Source organism: Tamandua tetradactyla, chromosome 12 (genome assembly GCF_023851605.1).
Source record: "Tamandua tetradactyla isolate mTamTet1 chromosome 12, mTamTet1.pri, whole genome shotgun sequence".
NCBI lineage: Eukaryota > Metazoa > Chordata > Mammalia > Pilosa > Myrmecophagidae > Tamandua > Tamandua tetradactyla.
Genome location: NC_135338.1, coordinates 88,243,223 through 88,261,794, shown reverse-complemented (window position 1 = coordinate 88,261,794; position 18,572 = coordinate 88,243,223). Strand labels below are relative to the sequence as shown.

At 40.6% G+C, this 18,572-nt stretch overlaps 1 long non-coding RNA gene across 3 annotated transcripts in view; it reads right to left on the bottom strand.

Annotated features, from left to right (window-relative positions):
- Nucleotides 1-4,573: 4,573 nt before the first annotated feature.
- LOC143652461 (uncharacterized) overlaps nt 4,574-18,572 on the bottom strand; it is a 151,909-nt gene continuing 137,910 nt past the window's right edge. For all 3 annotated transcript variants that reach the window (XR_013160684.1, XR_013160685.1, XR_013160686.1), the window contains 2 exons: nt 11,220-11,330; nt 4,574-9,101 (listed from right to left, as the gene is read on the bottom strand). This is a non-coding gene — a long non-coding RNA (uncharacterized LOC143652461). The remainder of the gene's footprint in view (nt 9,102-11,219; nt 11,331-18,572) is intronic.

Sequence of the window (18,572 nt, the reverse complement as noted above, 5' to 3'; positions counted from 1 at the left end):
TCTCCTTAACGTTTTAATTCTCCGCCACCCCTGCTGGTGGGGAGTTGGTCGTGAGCCTTTTCCTAGAAGTCTACCGTCTCCTTCACGTCACCCCAAACCTCCCATCTTGCCTGCTTCAAGCTTATTGGCCTCTGTGGAAGCAGCCTAACTGACACTACAAACCTGGATTTTATATGATTAAGTGGTGAAAACATGCCAACTTGAGGTGCAGCCTGCCAAGTCAAGTCAATGTGTTCGGATGCTTTGCCTGTGCAAGTGGGCTGCCAGCTTTCTTTAATCTCCACTGTGCCTTTGACATCATGAGAGTTACTGACAAAGCCGATGTCATCAGATGAACCCTGCTAACTATTTCAGAGAAAGGACCCTGAACAAAGCAGTCTGTTTGCTTCATAAGCTTTCAGATCCCCCCAGTATTTCAGAAAATAGATAAACAAATGACCCCAGAGTTAGCACCCTACAAAATACAGAGTGTCTAGTTCTTTTTTTCTGTATTATAACTGATCATCCTGTGGCTGGAAATTTATATTCTACCCAAGCGTCAGTTGAGTGGATTGTATTCATGGCCTGGTTGATTAGCTAAAGAGGTTTTCTGTGGTAGCTACAACAGCTCTGAGTTTTACCAAAGGGTCTCTTTAAAACGAGAAACTCTCTCTTCTCTAAAAACAGCTTTTCCGGTATTCCATTTCCAGTGGAATCATTTTATAACAGAAAACAAAATCAAGAGACAAACAAAACAGAAGGGCCACAGAAAAAAACAGAAGATACATATACAATTATCAGATTGAGCTAAAAATCAGCATCTTGATTTCGGAAAAACAAATGTGATTATAATAATGTAGCCTATAGGTGGTCTTTCACCACTGACAAAACACACATGCATACATGTACACACCCACACACACACACACACGTAAATATAAGCTCTCACTTGACTTCACAGTAACCCCATAAGGTAGGTAGATATATAAAGTCAAGGTTCTTTGATGACAAGACTTAAACTGCTCCAAGATAAACACTTTCTTGGAACTGAGATCAAGTCAGAGTATTGAGTACTTCCTCCAGAGAAGCTCTCATGCATGGGGTTTCTTAGAAAATTCTCTTCTCTTTGGAGGAAGAGAGCTTGGAAGGGGAAAGTCAACTCCTGACTGTCATATTTTATTCTCCAATTGGCTCTGATAAAAATAGTTACAGCATCTTCCCAGTGAGAAAGAGTGACACCCACTCCCTGCCCTCATATGTAGTTTTCAGAGCCAGCATTGCTGACCCCAAGATAAGCCCTGTGGTTGTGGCTCCTACAAGGGAAGGAAGGGTAAGAGCTCGAGCCTCAAAGCGGGACGCTTTATTGAACATTGTATAAGAGTTTAGTATGGGTGATAGTTCAAAAATTTTAGATTTTTTCCTCTAGCTGCTCTTGAACATGATATTAATATCTGCCTTGCCATGCCAACTGATTTCTTGGCTCCAAATTCTCCCTGGTTTCTGTTGTCTGTATGACCTTTCAATATCACCTTTGTCCATTGTTTGCTCGCCTCCCAGCCTCGCTCACAGGACACCTGAGCTCAGCTGTTGGACTCTGAGACTTGTCCCTGAGGCCGATTCTGACCTCTGCATTCTGTTTGCCCTTCTGGCCTGTGGTCACTTGGCCCCACACGCCCACTGGTCCTCCAACCTTGACCTTAGATCAGGAGCTAAGTGAGATATGGATACGGGACTGTGCACCCCCTATGGCTGTGCCCAACTATCAAGCTAAGAGTATTTGGGGTAGTTAGGAAATTTTATTTCCATGAAATTCTAATCTCTCTATTTCCACCCCAAATATCTAACATTGTAAATCCAAGTTAGCCAAGTATAGTGAGAGTCCTAAAACTGTGTCCCAGTATCTCTCCTATGAGGAATTTAACAGAGGAAAAGAATTTAATAAAAAGATATTTCTTAGCCAACTCTGTGTTATCAATGAAAATGTTCAATCTTGTATTTTTATTTTAAGAAGAATCTTAAAAGCACTAATGCGTACATTAAAGTTGATCCTTTTAAAATGAAAAAAAGCCACTCCTAATTGTTTCCAGATCATGCTTCTTTATTGGTAAAAAGAAACACAAAATAGAGATGACCTGATATAACACAGGTAGAGTTAGCATGATGCTAATGAAATTTGAGTTTTAGTCTTCCTCATGTATACCGATCCCCTTCCAAGGCCCTGGGAGAGGCCCCAGCAATTTTGTTTTTATCATTTTGTATTCTTGTTAAAGAAAGCCCTCAAAATTGTATTCACTTCAGTCCCTGCAAAATCTAGTTCTGCCCCTATAGGGAAATGATGGATTCACGCCACTTGATGGTCAAACAAGTCCCAGCGTGCTGTGTGAACCAGCACGCTGTGTTTTGCAATGGACTAAGTAAAGTGCTAGAAGAATTGCATTATGCATCATGTGGAAATACAGGCATGCTAAAATGAAAACACCTTCAGCACACCAATTGGTAGAACATTAAAACCATGAGTGGAAATTTAACGTCAGCAAACCATCATCTATCACATTAAATATATGTTAATTTGAGTGTTGCATTTGCTATTTTGTTTGAATTCAATTGCAAGTTTTTGAATTTTCAGTTGTATAAAAGCCATAAGCTTAAAGAGTATATAATCGATACTTAATATTCTCAATATTAGAATACGAAATAACTTAAATTTGGAGAAAGGAAAGAAAGGAGAAGGCATGGGAAGGGAAGGGGAGAGAACAGAAGGGAAAGGATGGGAAGGAGGTAAGGAATGGAGAAAGGAAGGATCAAGAACCCTCATAAAATTAACTGTGTATTCTAAGGATCCAGGACTCCTAAGCCACCCCCAGCTCAAAGACTTCAAATCCAACCTAACCTATTTCTTCAGTGCAACAAAATGAGACCCTTCTAAGCAGGAGCATTTATTCATTCCATAAAAAAATTCTATTCCTATTAAATAAGGGCACTGTGCTTCAATACGGACGATTTGTTTCATCGTTCACTGAAGTTACCAAGGGAAGACTGGGGGTGAGGACATATGTTCTCAAGGTTAAAACACGAACATCTGAGTAAAAATAATCCCGTTCATGTTATCATTAAAAATGTTCATAAAATTTCAGGCAACATATGAAAGTGAATAAGATGCTCAGAATTATGCTTTTTCTTAAGATTAAAATAACTGCGGAACTTTCTGCTACATTAGTGTTAGAAAATTATTCATCCTCCATATTCCAATTGGGATGCCCCTGGGCCAACTCCCTCTGCAGCTTAACTTCAGAGCTACCCTGGGGAAAGCAACTAATTTTTAATATTGGGCTAAGCAAAACATAATTAGGAAAGCAAATTTCTGGGGGGAAAGTCATATGGAATAGTCCCAAGTCAATATATATGATTTTGCAACATCCACTGTTTGAGTTTTCCACTTCATCTCTTGCTTTCGCAGGTAATCACGATTGCCTGTAATTAAATAATCCCACGTAACTGGCAGCAGGACCATCCTCTGAGAGTTGCTTCCCAGCTCTCAGTAATAAGCCTTAATTTTTTTATCCACCATTATTCCTGATGCTGGCAGTTCGTTGTCCTCCTCACCCACTTCAAACTTGAGCACATTTCAGAAGAACGTTCTCTCTTGGATCAGGAAGGAGAAGAGATTCTGTTTTATTATGTATCACAATATCTGGGCTTAACAGCTGATTTTTTGCTACCTTGACCACTTTGTCCCCACCCTTAAGGAACACATTCAGAAATAAAAGGAAATTGGGTTATTATAGATTTACATAATATTAGAACTCAGCAGTACCTGAGAGGTGAGCTTGTCCAAGCAGGTCCACAGAGGTTCAAATACAACTGGAAGTATTCTTGACTACTTGGAGAAAAACTTTGATAGGTCTATCTCTAAATTCAGTTTTCCAATTATTGAATCCCTTCTCCATATACAACAATAATCTAACAACTATGTCAGTCAAAGATATATTCCTCCTCTCCACATACTGTTTTTTTCTGAAAGACCTTAACCAATCTTCCAAAAGAGGCAGTCCTTAATTCTCACCCATCTCAATAGAGGATAGGTACGAAAAAGAAAAATTGCCTTCTACAAAATGTCCTGGTGTTTTAAACTCAATACTTAGAAGAGGAAATCTAGGGTTAGGTTAAGTCAAGTTATTTACCCTCCCATTAGTCCATAGTTTCCCCTTGAAATCACTGGCTGCTATCTACTTGCTTTACCAAGGGTTTGGGTTTCAATTCAAATTGAACAGCCTTCTTGATTGCCACACAAAATGGAAGAGAGGAGAGAGAGCTGGTTGCATGTCACTCAGTTCTCTCTGCTACTGCTTTTCCTGGACTGCTGCTGTCCCTCTGACCTCTTCCCTACCCCGTTCATCTAGGAACTGCAGTCTAGCACAATCTCCAGGGGTCACAGCAAATAAAAGAAAGGAAAGAGAGTTTTTTAAAGAGGAGGTACAATTTACAGATCCAGATCAAAGTGCAAATTGAAATGTTCCTGAGAGCCCTCCTTATTTCTTTCTGAAGACACCACTCCCCTAAAAACAAAAGATATATGTTACATATACATGTGTGTGTGTGTGTTTCATGCCTTTCTCTGAGAAGGTCAAAGTACACTTACATATGAATGTACAATCATGAAATACCAGTGCAGCAGGGAACAGTATTGGAGGCCGAACATAACAAGATTAAAAGCAGAGTCAGAAGGAGAACTGGATTCAAATCCATCTTTACCAAAGAGAGTTGTATGATCTTGAGCAAATTTCTTCTGTTAACTGTTTCTTGTAGCACTATTGTCAAAATGAAATGACATCATAGAAATGAAGCATTGTGCTTGGTATATAACTGGCATCTCATAAATGGTAGACAGTTCATTATGACAATCATGCCAACAGGGGAGAGCTGCAACATAAGTGATTAATTGACTCAAAAGAGACATTCAGGCTGTGTCTACAGAATATCAGAATAAATGTGTGGGCTAAGAAGCAGGTGGTCAAACAATAGGTTTTTTATCTACAGGACACTATGCAACTATTTTGAAAAATTTTTTCTTGAACCAACTCTTTCCTAAAGTGTATGTTCTCACTTTCCCAAACCTGCCTGCCTCCTGCACATGCCTCTTCACACTCACAGAGGCGTGCACACACACACACACCACTTACCATTTATTTACCTCATTGTTTTAGCATCCTGATAAAAAGTCACCGAAGTAAATGTAGCTCTGTCCTTCCCAACCAGCAAGACTTGAAAGGGGTAAAATGGCCTTGCTTTTTACTCCATACCAAAATTCGATCTTGCACTTTATAAAAGAGTAAAATGGAGGGACTGCTACATTAGAATGTTTAGCAATTGACATGTTGCCCGTGGCTTCAGAGGTTTTGTGTACGAGCACTTAATCCATGTTTCAGTTACAACTCCTGTAGGGAAATCTGAGTCCTGTACACGAGTTCTTCATTTATTTCTGAGCCAAGGTAATTCTAGGATTACCACTTAGAAAATTGGGAGAACAGGCTCCTGCACAGTTCCCAGGCAGACAGTATTGAAAGAGGGAGGCATGTAGACCAGATTTTGGGTGACAAGGTTAGGGGTAGGTATTGTGGTTAAATCCCATTAGCAAGAACATTACACTCATTAAGCAAACCTAGAATGGGAAAGGAGAAGCCTGTCCCCACCCCTCCCCATTTCCTCCCCTGCTCCAAATGGCAGGTCCCTTCAATGCAGGGAATTCCTTGCCCAGGAAACCCCTCTCTGGAGTCAATCACAGAGTGTTCCCATGCCAAGTAGCTCCAAAGCCAGAACTCACAGTGAAGGACTCGTGTCAGTCTCACAAAAAAATTCTACCAGCAAACACAAATCATAAACTGCATCTCTCTAATTTCTTCTGTGACCTTTAAGGTTCATAAAGTATGCCTTTGTGTAATTCAAACCAAACTCTTCAAGCATCATTCAAGAATGTAAAGATTCCATTAATACGATGCTTTCATTGTTACTAGGAAGAGAAAACCTAACTGCCTATTTTTCCCCCCGAATGACCACTTCCTTCTAGAAATTGACCCTCAAAGTTCAAGTTTACATCTCAACTTTCAGGCAGCACTGTGTGCAGAGGAACTTTAGGGTAACTAATTCTCAGACCCCGAAAAGGGATGAGGAAAGAGTATAAGGCTGCTCAAGCCAAAGCGAGCTGCCTCAGTCCAAATTCAATGACCTTTTCTTCCATATCTCTGTTTGTCCTAAAAAAAGAGTTCTAAAATAATGACTAAATATCTCCTTTGAGACCAAAGGAACTAATTGGGCTACAAAACACAAACATATACTTGAAGAGTTGGACAGCAACATGCAATATCAAAAGTGAAAGAAAAAAATCTTGCAACCGGAGACACTGGGGTTGGGAGGTGAGAACAACATGGCGGCCGAGTCCAAGCTACCCAATCCTCCTTGTCCTCGCTGTCACTGCCCCAGGATCCTTTAGATTGTGTGTGTTAGTCCGAAATTCGCCAGTCCATGGGACTACCGGTTCTCCCTTCTGCTGCCACTCCCAGTTCTGAGGTTAGCCTGTGGGGTAACTCACTCTCCCAACCCACCCACTGGCCCGAGGGCCGGGACCATGCAGGACATGAAGCCGGGTCCCCACCTTCCCACGCTGCAAAGAAGATGCCGAAGAATGCAACTGTCCTATGAGACGAGAGATGCAGAGAATTTTAACTGCAGAACATTCTTCGGCCATGCAAGCTGCCTACACTACAGAAACATGGACTAACCCATATAATATGTGTAAGACAGTATATTAAAGCAAACTTAATTAGCCAAACTTTCAGCAATTATTTAGGTATTTAGTCTTGGATATTGCAGATAATCCAGATGAAAACATAATGCTTTTTTTTTTCTGTGGCTAAAGAATGCACCGATGGAAGCTTACAAACTGGAGGAAAAGTTCTCGTCCATAGATTTTATATTAATCCTAATGCTGGATTCATCAGTAGTGGTGACATCATCTGTATTGTTAATTCTACTAGATAGATGACTTCATATTCCTGAAGCTGATGAATGAATCCAGCGTTAGGATTAATACAAAACCATATTTCTTGCACATAAACAAATGCATCTCTCCTAGAGATCCTTGCATTTCCATAGAGGTTTCTGAATCCTGAAATAATGTGATCAGAGATGATATTCATGATGAAAATTATAACAGTAGGCAAAGACATGTAGGATGTTTTGGAGCAGAGACTCTCAAAAAAGAGAGGCTACCATTCGCTCATTCATTCAACAGATATTTATTGACTATTTTACCAGATACTGATCCCTGGACCAATTTATTCCAATTGAGAGGCAGAGTTCCTTGTATATGCTCTATGGAGGTTAATAAAAGAAGCCCAACCCACAGGACTTGGGAACCCACTCCATGCGAGGTAGACCCCAAGCTTTGGGGCCAAAATCAATGGAAGAAGGAGTTGGGAGGCTATGCATAGAAACAGAGAAGTCAGTAGGGCAGCGAGTTAACAGGTGGACATGAAGCAGGTGTTGGTAAGGTAGGTGTTGATCCATACTTGGGAGTCCCCTGATGAGGGTACAGCTAGAAGAAGCTGGGAGAGATTGGGGTGAGCTGGCAGAGGAAAGAGAAAAGCAGAGCTGGTAGAATTCCCATACGGAAAAAGAAAAGGCTTAAGGAGACTGAGAGGAAAGCCTGCTTTAAAGAAGTTGATGTTTCCTAAAAGCTCTAGAAGATGAATTTTGATGAACAGTGAGAAAGTTTAACTTTTAAATGATCTCTGATGAAAAGTTGAAAAGTCTAGAAAATAATCCATCCAGACAAGTTCAAAATATTAAGTACTCTCTAGGATCCCACCTCAGCTGATGTAATGCTGGAAATCAGCAGGAATTTATAAAGGGATTTTCTCTCTCTCCCTTTTTCCCCAGCAGGTACTACCAAGTAGAATGAGCCTTTATGGGGAAGTGCTGCATAAATGACTGTCAGCAACAAGTGATGCATTTTCCCTAGCGTTCAATCACACTTTGCTCAGAGTTTACAAGTATCGCAGTGCTATCTCATAGTGCTATGAAAAACAGTTTACAAGTATTACAGTTAACAAGTACCACAGGTATCTTCCTCACCTTTCCCAGATTTGCTAAAATGCTGAGTCAACGGATTCTCTCTCTCTCTCTTTCCCCTTTCCTTTCACTTTTGCTCTTTTGCTTTGTCTCTTTAATACCTAGCATTGCTAGGCTTTAAATTTTCCTGAAGCAAAGGTGTTTTTTCCAAATGTATTGTCTGACAGGAACACACAGCCTTTGAGTCTTCCCCTCGGGGAGAATGAGCGCTGCATTCTAAGCAGGATTCCCATCCCTGGACTGTGTTCGAGGCCGTGGAAGTGGTATGGAGTTTACCAAGGCAGGCTGGGCGTTGGAAAAATTATAATCCAGGTGCCTCACCTTTTCCTCTACTGGTTGCTTTCCTCCCAAGCACGAACACCAATAAGCTTATTTACTGAGTCAATTAACAAAAGATAACCTCCCATTGTGCAACCCTCAATAAATCAATCGTGTTAATACTATCTTGGAATGTCCCCCGCTATTGACTTTCCTGTTGTTTACACTGGACACTTGGAGAAAGCCTGAGCCCTTGAGCCAGGCTTGTGTCAACGATAATGGATTCTGGAGTAGCCATTAATTCGTATAACTCTCTTTACAAAATATGTAAGTTTCTCTGAGGTTCACCTGTTTTCTGAACATGGGCCAGGCACTCGCCTCCTCCCCGCACGATCCTGTCCCGAGTTTGATGAATCCTTAGGAAGGCAAGTATTTATGAGCAGTAATGGAGCAGTCACTTAGGGCACCGCCTACTTCTTTGTGATTTGAATAATCTATTTCCACCCGCCCCAGCCCCCCACTGTTAACCACCCTCAGCAATCTGGGGAATCAAATTAATCTTCAATTATGTGAAGGAATTTCAGGAACGAGGGCAGCTCAAGTTACCAAGTAACTCTGCTGTGGCGAAAAGACTCATACAGCCTTAAACTCAGGAAGTTTTCGTGATTTTTTTTTTTTTCCCTCCAAAAAACTGAAAGGAAATCTTCCCAACCGGTGATTATCGCCACAAGAGGAACCTGAAAAAGAAAAAAAAATGTAAGGAAGTGTTAAAATGGATGCGAACAATCATTCTACATGTCGTCCAGATATGTGAAACTAGGTTAAAACGCAATAATAATAATAATAATAACAAATGGGGTTTGATTTTTTTTTTTTTTTTTTTGCTTTCAGTACTTTATATTGATGTCAGAAATATTTAGAAAACAGGCTCTCCCTTAGAAGTCACACTCTTCTGTTCCCAGGCCAAGGTATGCAAAAGCATAGGGATAAAAAAGGAAGCAGGGGGGAAAAGTCACCAGTCCTACACTTCTGAAGGTTCAGATTTCAGCACTGGCTGCAGACCTGGGCAAAGTTCATCACTCCCTTTTCACAACATGCTACATACTTTTCAAGTTCCCACTTGCTTCTTAGAGAAGGGAAAATGTGGCCTCTGAGTTCAGGTTGCCGAGGACAAGCTGAGCCAATTTAACTACGCATTCCTTTTCTAAAAGATAGGCTGGGCTGTTGTTGTTTTGTTGTAAATCCCAGAAAGACTTGATCCTCCTCACTCTAAACAAATACTCGTACCACGATTTTGAAACCATTTTTCCTGGGAAATGAATCATTTCATTCAGCAGCCTTTTGCTGTGTAAGTCAGCCTTCTTGAAAGAAGATGGAATATTATTTTGTTTGGCAACAAATCTTCGAAAAGGCACCTAGCTGCTTTTATCTCTTGATGATGATGAATATTTAAATTGCACATCACTATTGGATAATAAAAGAAAGCTTTGTTTTAAATCTTCCCTTTCTTTTTAATTGTTTTTTTTGGTTTTGACCTCATGATATAAACGTCTGCATAGGGTGTTTTCGAGAGGGCAAAGGAAACAGACAGGACTTTGAAAGGAAAAATAAATGTCAAATTGGCTGGCTCTCACACACTCTTCAATGACCCAGCACTGAATTTCTCTAACAAACATGGACAATCTTAGAGCTTCTACTGTGATAAACAAGTTTTATATCTTCATCTTGGTTTTGCAGCAGAATTTTTTATTCTCCTGAGAAAGAATTTTTTAAAAAGAATGAGCACAGGTATCTTACACAAGGGCATGAGAATTGTCAGGGTGTCATTTTGCATTATTCTACAAAAAGCAGAACCCATTCGGATCCACAGCAATAGTTACTAAATACAAAACGTTTAGAAAGCCAGTTAGGAGGCACTAATCTTTACTCCTAAAAGTAATAACTCTGATGACAGTGTTTATGTGAGACCTTAGAACTTCCAGTACTATAGACCATATTTGGTTCAAGTTGGAAAATGGTGTCAATTCAAATCCTTTCATGCTTCAAACAACACAAGAAATGATTGAAAGTCTTTATTAAGTGATGTGTGGAGGTATTGGAAATACCAGCTATTCCTACTATTATTAAAAGAGTAAGAGTCCCAAACCCCCTCAGAGAATTTTCCATCACTGCTTTCATCTTAACTTTTTGGAGATTGCTGTGGTCTGCCACTTCCCTTCTTTCTGCTAGCTGTCCTTTCTTCTTTCTACTCCAGGTTGATTTTTTTTTCAACTTGTCATCTAAACTTAATCTAGGGGGTGGGCCACAGTGGCTCAGCAGGTAAGAATGCTTGCCTGCCATGCCCGAGGACCCGGTTTCGATTCCCGGTGCCTGCCCATGTAAAGTTAATTTAGGTCTGTCTTGCCATTGCTTGGTTTCCTTAGCTGACCCTTCTTCTTGCAACCATATGTTCCCATGCCCATGTCCATTAAAATGCTGTGGTTTCACTTATATGGCAGGACATTTCAGAAGTACGGAAAGGCTGAGACCAACATCATGTTTCTGAAACACCAGTATATGAAGTAATGAAGATACCCCAAAATTAGGTTTAAAATTTAATATTTATTAATGTCATCTAAAGATGTTCTATTAATAGAGAGTGTTATTCCAATTAGAGTAAATCTTTATTTGGAAACAATGCCAAAAGTCTACATTTTAGGCATGAATGTGGGGGTTCATGGCCACTTAGTCTACCTGTCCCCCACAAACATACCCCCAATCAGATTTTAGAAAGAGATGAGTGTGGCATAATAAAAAGAAAGAACTGGAAGCCAGGAGCAAGAGATTCTATCTTATGTGAGCCTTACTTTCCTCACCTGTAAAATGCAGATATTGCCGTAAAGAGACCTGTGGGTCTCTTCTAGCACCATTTTGCAACTTTGTGTTGTCCGACCTCTCCTAGACACAGGGCCTGTCATTCCAGCAAGCTAACAGAAAAGAAAGCAGCAAATTAGTCAAAGATGCCAATTCAGATATACAGATTTGGAAAAAGTCAGAGACCAAGTAAAGGTAGACAAGCACATAACAAGGTTGGTGGCGGGGTGCCTCAGTCAGCTCTACCTTAATTCTCCACAAACAGAAAGCAACCACAGTGGGCTCCACGCAACATCACATCACACCCAGACACAGTGGCACAGCACTCACCCAGCCATTCTGTTGTTCAGCATCATCTAAAACGTGAACTCACCCCACAGAAGAATCATATCCCTCCTCAATGCCTTTGCAGTGACACATATCCCATTAAAAAACAAAGATCCCTACCCTTCTCATGCTTCATATGGAGAACAATAAAGATTGTGTTACCACTCGCCAGCATCTACATAAGGCCTTATAGTTAGTAAGGTACCCTGTGAGGGAGGTGTTACCATCTACTTCCAGAGATAAGGAGATACCAGGCAAAAACGTAATACTCTTATGTTATTACATAAGCTATGTTAACATAGTTATTAAAATGCTATGCTGTTTCCCTTCAGATTTCAACAGCAGTTGAGTCTCGGGTTTGAAGCCTCAGGTGCTAAATTGAAGGGAGCTGATTGTTAGAATTAGAAAGAATCTGTTAATCCAACCTACCATGGGAAGTAGGGAATCCTTCAACAAAATTCTACTGCATGCCTGTCTAGACTCCAAACACCTCCCAGTGATAATAACAATAAAAACAATGATAATCCTGATAATGATTATGATAATAATGGTAAACACTCATTTTGTACTTACTACGTGCCAGACACTGTACTAAGTGTATCGTGGACTAATTCAAAATCAGACAGTGTCCTAAAAGACTTTTCATGCGCTAAGTCATTGAGTCCTTCCAATACCTCCAACAGGTAGGTTCTATTACTAACCTCGTTTCATAAATGAAGAAATTGAAGCAGAAAGAGGTTAAATAACTTTCCTAAGGTCACAAGCTAGACAAGGAGGACCTGGGGGGTTGAATTAAAGCAAACGTGTCCTGTCCAGAGCCTGCTCCTTTCACTTCATGAAACCAAGCAGAAGGGGAGAGGAACAGCATAAGATAATAAAATCCATTTAATACTACTCTAATTAATGGAAAGATTTTCATTTTTCTGAACAAAAATTGCCTCCTTTAGTCTTTGTATTTCTCATTAAACAGAATAAATACTTATTCCTTCTTCTCTTTGACAGCACTTTAAGTCAGGAGTTTCAAACTGTGGCTTGTGGGCCCAAATCTGGCCTACCACCTGCTTTTGTAGGGGCCATGAGTTAAAAATGGAGTTCAAATTTTCAGGTGTTTGAAAGCAATCAAGTGAAGAATAATATTTTATGACATGCATGAACATGATATGAAATTCAACAGTGTCCATAAATGAAGTTCTATGGGAATACAGCCACGCTTATTAAGACACGTGTTATCTGTGGCTGCTTTAATGCTACAAAGCCAAAGTTGTGTAAGTACTTGCAGCAAAGACATGACCAAACGAAGCCTACATTTTCTATCAGTTACAGAAAATGTTCACTGACCCCTGCTTTAAACATTTGAAGGCAGTTCTCATGACCTTTCCTAATTGTGCTCTCCTCTATGGTAAATATTTTATCAGCCCCTGTCATCAGCCCTAAACGTCTCATCATTCTGGAAAGCTTCTCTGGAATTTCTTCGGAATTACATATTCTATCCCTTTTAAAATGTATTGCCCAGTGAAATATTCATACAATGGAAAACTAGCAATACACACAGAAAGTATGTGTGGATCTTAGAAACATCATGCTTAGCTAAAAAGCTATGTAAACACATCCATATTGCACGGTTACATTTATATGAAGTTCTAGAACAGGCAAAACTCATCTACGGTGAAAACTTCAGAACAATGGTTGTCTTCGGATGAATGAAGCGGGAATTAGCTGGGATGGGCATAAGGATGATGGAAATGTTCCAGACCCTGACCACAGTTTGGGCTATATAAGTGTACACTTTCATCAAAATTCATCAGAATGCACAATTACAGTTTGTACATTTCACTGCATAGTCTTCAAACAAACAAAAATAAAAACTGCAAACAAATATTGAACTTTAGTCAATAATATGCTTGCGGAAATATTGAGGGGTGAAGGATACTGTTGCCTGCAACTTATTTTGAAATGCATCAAAAAAAAACGAGGTGGTTGGATGACCAACTAGAAGTTAAGAAATGTGATTAAGCAAGAAGAGTAAAATGTCAATTGTACATTGTTTGCAGGAACGCATAATGGTGCAGCCACTGTGGAAAGCAATATGGCAGCTCTTCAAAGAGTTAAGTAGCGAATTACCATGTGAACCTACAATTCCGCTTCTAGGCATATACTCCCAAAAAGTGAAAACAGGATCTCCAACTGGTATTTGTACACCAGTGTTCTTAGCAGCATTAATCATAATTGTAAAAAGGTAAAAATGACCCAAGTGTCTGCCAACAAATGAATGGATTAACAAAATGTGGTATAGACACACAATGGAATATTATTCAGCTATAGAAAAGAATGAAGTTGTGAGACAAGCTGCAAACTTGAAAACATTATGCTTGGTGAAATAAAGCATCTAAGATATGTCTGGAAATAGCAAATTCATAGAGACAGAAAGCAGATTAAAGTTTACTAGGGAATGGGAAGAAGGGAGAAGGGGAGTATGTGTTTGGTGGATTTGATATGTGTGTAAAAAAGGATATTTTTTAAATGTTAGTTGTGCTATCTAGGTGGTAGTTGTATGGGTGTTCAATTTGCAATTCTTTCAATGTCCATGTTTGGAATATTTCATAATAACATTTTTTCTCAAAAAATGTTTTCATAATAAAATGCTAGAAGAGGTTAACAGTAATGTCCAGTAGAAAACAAAGTACTCTAGATGTAGCACAAAGTGATTTCATTGCTTTCTTTTTCCTAGAAATCATTTCATGTTAGCTTTTTTTTCCTTTAATGCAATTGTTTGGACTATGACATGCCCTACCTTAGACTCCCCAAAGAAACAAAAAAACATCTTGTCTACAACCGTTGAGACTAGTTGTGGGAGTGTATTAGGTGATAGACTCTGACTTCATAGTCAGGGGTTCTTATTATAAAAAGATGCATAAAATGAAAGGCCCAGAAAGATTTCCAATGAGATACCCCCAACGACTGCATTTGCAGAAAACAGTATACATTCTCCAAGCGAGTTTACGCTCTTGCCTTAAGGAGCTGTAGAAGGAAGAGGGATGTATTTGCTCATGGCTAAGTTTCTGGTCTTATTAATCTCACCAGTATGTTCTTATGTATTTCTCATACTACAGTTCACTATCGTTTGACAAATAATATGCTTGCCGCTTTTGCAAACATCAGGTGAGCATGTGTGCATGATAAAAATTTGAAAAAATCCTCAAAATATGCAGGCTAATCTCTGCATTAACTGTTTATTTTAAGGACCTCTGCAGTCTTTAATCTGCAGACTGATTCTATTGCTTTCATGCAATGCCAACATTATTAGTAGCAATAATGCTTCAATTATTTGGAGCCCAATTCACTGAAAAGTTCTCTGCTTTCTGAATCGAAGCTAAAAACCAAGTAAGCAAGAAAAATCGTCAGGCAGTCAAAATGGTTGGGAGAGCAAAAACACAGTAAATTCATGTATTTGCTCATGGAAGAGTATCCAAAGACAAACACTTAAAATGCTATGACACTTTGGCAAAATTCTAACAAGTCTGTTTTTTTTTGCTCATAGCCTAAAAGAAGTCACAAAACAGGCATGGTGAAAGCAACGAGAATCAGAAAAATTATTAACTGCTACTGAAAACTCAAAAATTAATATAATTTGGGAACAAAAGATTTTAGGGGCAAAAACATCAGCCTTGATGCCACTAAGGTAGCATTTTGCAAACTATGTTCCTAAGATTATAATTCTATGACGTAATAAAAGATCACCATTACAAAGTGGGAAGGGGCTGTCATCATATATGTTTAAGAAATGCTGGTCTAATAATTAATGTGTCAACATTTCTATTATGGTTCTAGTGAGTCCTAGAAAGAACACTGGTATTTTGTTCTTCCAGTTCCAGTTTTATTTTTTTTCCTCTTTGATTTTAGCTGAAGCCTATTGATATTATTTTCCTTTCTCATCACAATGACATCCATCTGTCTGCCCAAATCTTCTGGCCTAGGTGTGTCTCTGCTTCTCCCGCACACTTCTTCAAACAGGTGTTTCCTCTCCTGACCCAAAACAGCATATTCCCTTTACGCAGAAATCCGTTTTGTAAAACTTCCAGGCAATGTTCCTAGTTTCTGAGAACAACTTCCAAATCATCTACATGTTCACTTTCTTTTCCGCTTCCTTCACTTTTCACTTCCTACTTTCTTTGCCCATCTTTTAACTCTCCATAATGGATGCCAAATGTTCCATGCCTAGATTCTCCTCTTAAATTCTGCTTCCAGTTCCTCCTCTCCTCACCACGCTGCACTGTTTTTACATGCCTCCTTCTGGCATGCTTCCACTCTATCTTTATTTTATTTTTATTGAGAAATATCCACACACATTCAGTCCAACCATATTATACAATCAATGGCTCACACTATCACCACATAGTTGTGTCTTCTCTGTGAATATGAAGATGTATTCCATCATATCTTGAATCTCAGCTGCTTCTCTTCTTCTAACAAAACTAATGCTTAAATCAAGACCCATCTGAATCACTATCTTCTTCCCCTCTATGCAGCCCACACTACTTTCCCTTTTACATGCCTTTCTCCTGACTGAGGAACCCACCAGCCTGCACGGGGTACGTGGCTTTGCCTTCCTCCTCCACACTCTAATTCCCATCTTTGGCCAGCCTGTGGGTGGGGGCCATGGGCCACCCTCAATATAAAATATAATGTCCACCGTCCCATCAACTTTGGATTTAGAGCCGATCTGTCATCAGTATTGAAATCTCCCTCTTACACACTTGACCCTGCCACTTAATTCCTCTGAACCTCAGTTTCCACATCTATATAGTGGCAATAACACTCTTGGAAGGATCTACTTTACAGAGTTGGGTGGAGCCGATGAGGCTAGGTTTGTGCAAGCTCTTCATCAGTTTTCAGGCGTGATAGCTTTATTCCCTCTCTTCAACAGTTTGTCCATATTGCAGTCCAGGTAGCAGAGCTTCGTTCTCATTTATAGTCTGAATTTCTTCTCCTTCAAACAGGTATTTGCTTATTCTTCATTTACTTCCAGAAAATTCCCCAGCTGAGACTACATTTGTTGTAGGGACCACGTTCACTTCCGGGGCTTACCAAGAGGTAACCTAAGAGCAAGGGGGTCCAGTGCATAACCTGCAGCCTCAAACTGTCTGGCTGCCAACCTAGCTTGACCACTTCTTATATGTAGGAAACCGAGAAAGCTTACTTAACTTTTATCTCCTCAGTTTTCTCATCCTTATAATGGGAATAATAATAATGAGTTTGTGAGACTAATGTGAGAGTCAAAGCATACTCAGTACCAGGCACACGGCAAATTCTTGATACTTTTGTCTCTCACATATTATTGCCATTAGCCTAACTTTTCTGCAGCCCCACCTCCTTTTTTTTCTTTGGTCCCTCCATTCTCCTCTGCTTCCTTGTTATTCCTGTCTTCCAGTCACTCCAGTGGCGGCAGTAGCCGGGGATCCCTGCACACCCAATAAAATCGCAGGGGAAAAGTTCAGGCTTTGAAGCATCTGGAAACTCCGCTCCTCCGTCAGCCGTTGTCTCTGTGGCTCCTCCTAGCTCCTCCACATTCTTTCCTGGCATCCTCCCCATGTTTCTCTGTCTTCCTGATTAGAGAGTATGTCAGTGGGGCAGGATAATTTACTGATATATTAATTTGCATTTGTATCTCAGCATTTGCCGGCTCCCATTCTACAAAGCAAGCCAGGCCCTCCTGTGCCCCTGCCTCAGGGGAGTTCTGCTTTAAAAGACCAAAGCCAAGACACCTGGCTTTTGTTTCTACAAAGCCCAAGCTCTGGAGAGGATAATGCCAGCCCCCAAGGAAGAGAGGAACGAGGAAGAGAGGAATGTCACTGGGCCTTTAAGAGAAGAGAGAGAGGGACAGAGATAGAGTGGAGAGGAAGATTCCAGCGAAGGGGAGGCTAAAGGACCTGGCTTGGGCCCCAATCGGGGGTGGCCCCCTGGGGAAGTGGCTGGGTCTCAAAGACGATGGCTTTAAGGTGCATGTAGACCCTCGGAGGCCAGGTGCCAGCCACAAGGCTCAGCAGATGACCTGCCATATGTGCCCTGAGCCCTGGGGCAGGGCCACCCAAGCAGTGAAGACCTGCAGGCCATGCCAGCAGCAGCCGGAGGAGACCGGGACAGAGTTGAGCTGGAAAAGAACCATCGAATGCTCTCTGCCCACACAGAATGTGCCAAGCACTGTTCCGGAAGCTCTACAGGTGTTAAAACAGTTGTTCCTTGTGACAGCTCTAAATCCCCATGTTCGCAGATGAGGAAAGTAAGGCACAGAGAAGTCGAGGAATTTGCCCCAAGATCACATAGTTAGGATGCAATGGAGCCAGAAACCCAATGCAGGTAAAAATATTGAGATCGGCCATCACTTTATTGTAAAATGCTAAGAATGAAATAGTGAATAGGCCCTAAATGAACCAAGCTGAACCTGAAAATGCAAGGAACTCGAGGTGCTTCCAAATGCAAGGAACTTGGGGTGCTTCCTTTGCCTTTGAGGAGACTCTTTGTAGTTATCACTAGCTCTGTGACTCCCACTCAAAGGTATTTTTGAGAGTGGAAATGTTGTCTTTGCTCAATAAAGCAGAGGGATCTATGTTCAGAACACAAAGAGCCAGGCAGAGATAGCCTGGACTACCAGCTCTTCACCTTTCAGTTTCCCCGCTTCCTAACCTACCCTGTGCAAATTGCTTGACCTTACTAAATCTGTTTCCCCATCTGTAAAATGGGGGTAAATAAATCACCTAGCACAGCAGTTAAAATCATTGAGTTAACTGTCCAGTAATTAGGAGCTATCAATATTCTCATTATCACCCCAGTGGTCAGTCCCATTTAGCCCTAACCCTACCAGCTGCCTGGACTGCCTTCGCTGAGTGTGTCCGCATGTCGGACACACACAGCTGGTGCTGGGGAGTCCCTGCCCTCAAGGCATCCATAGTCTAGCTGGAGGAGAGACACATGGAAGGATCTTTCAGCACAATGTGGTAAATGCAATAATGGGGATAATCCTAGTGTCCCAC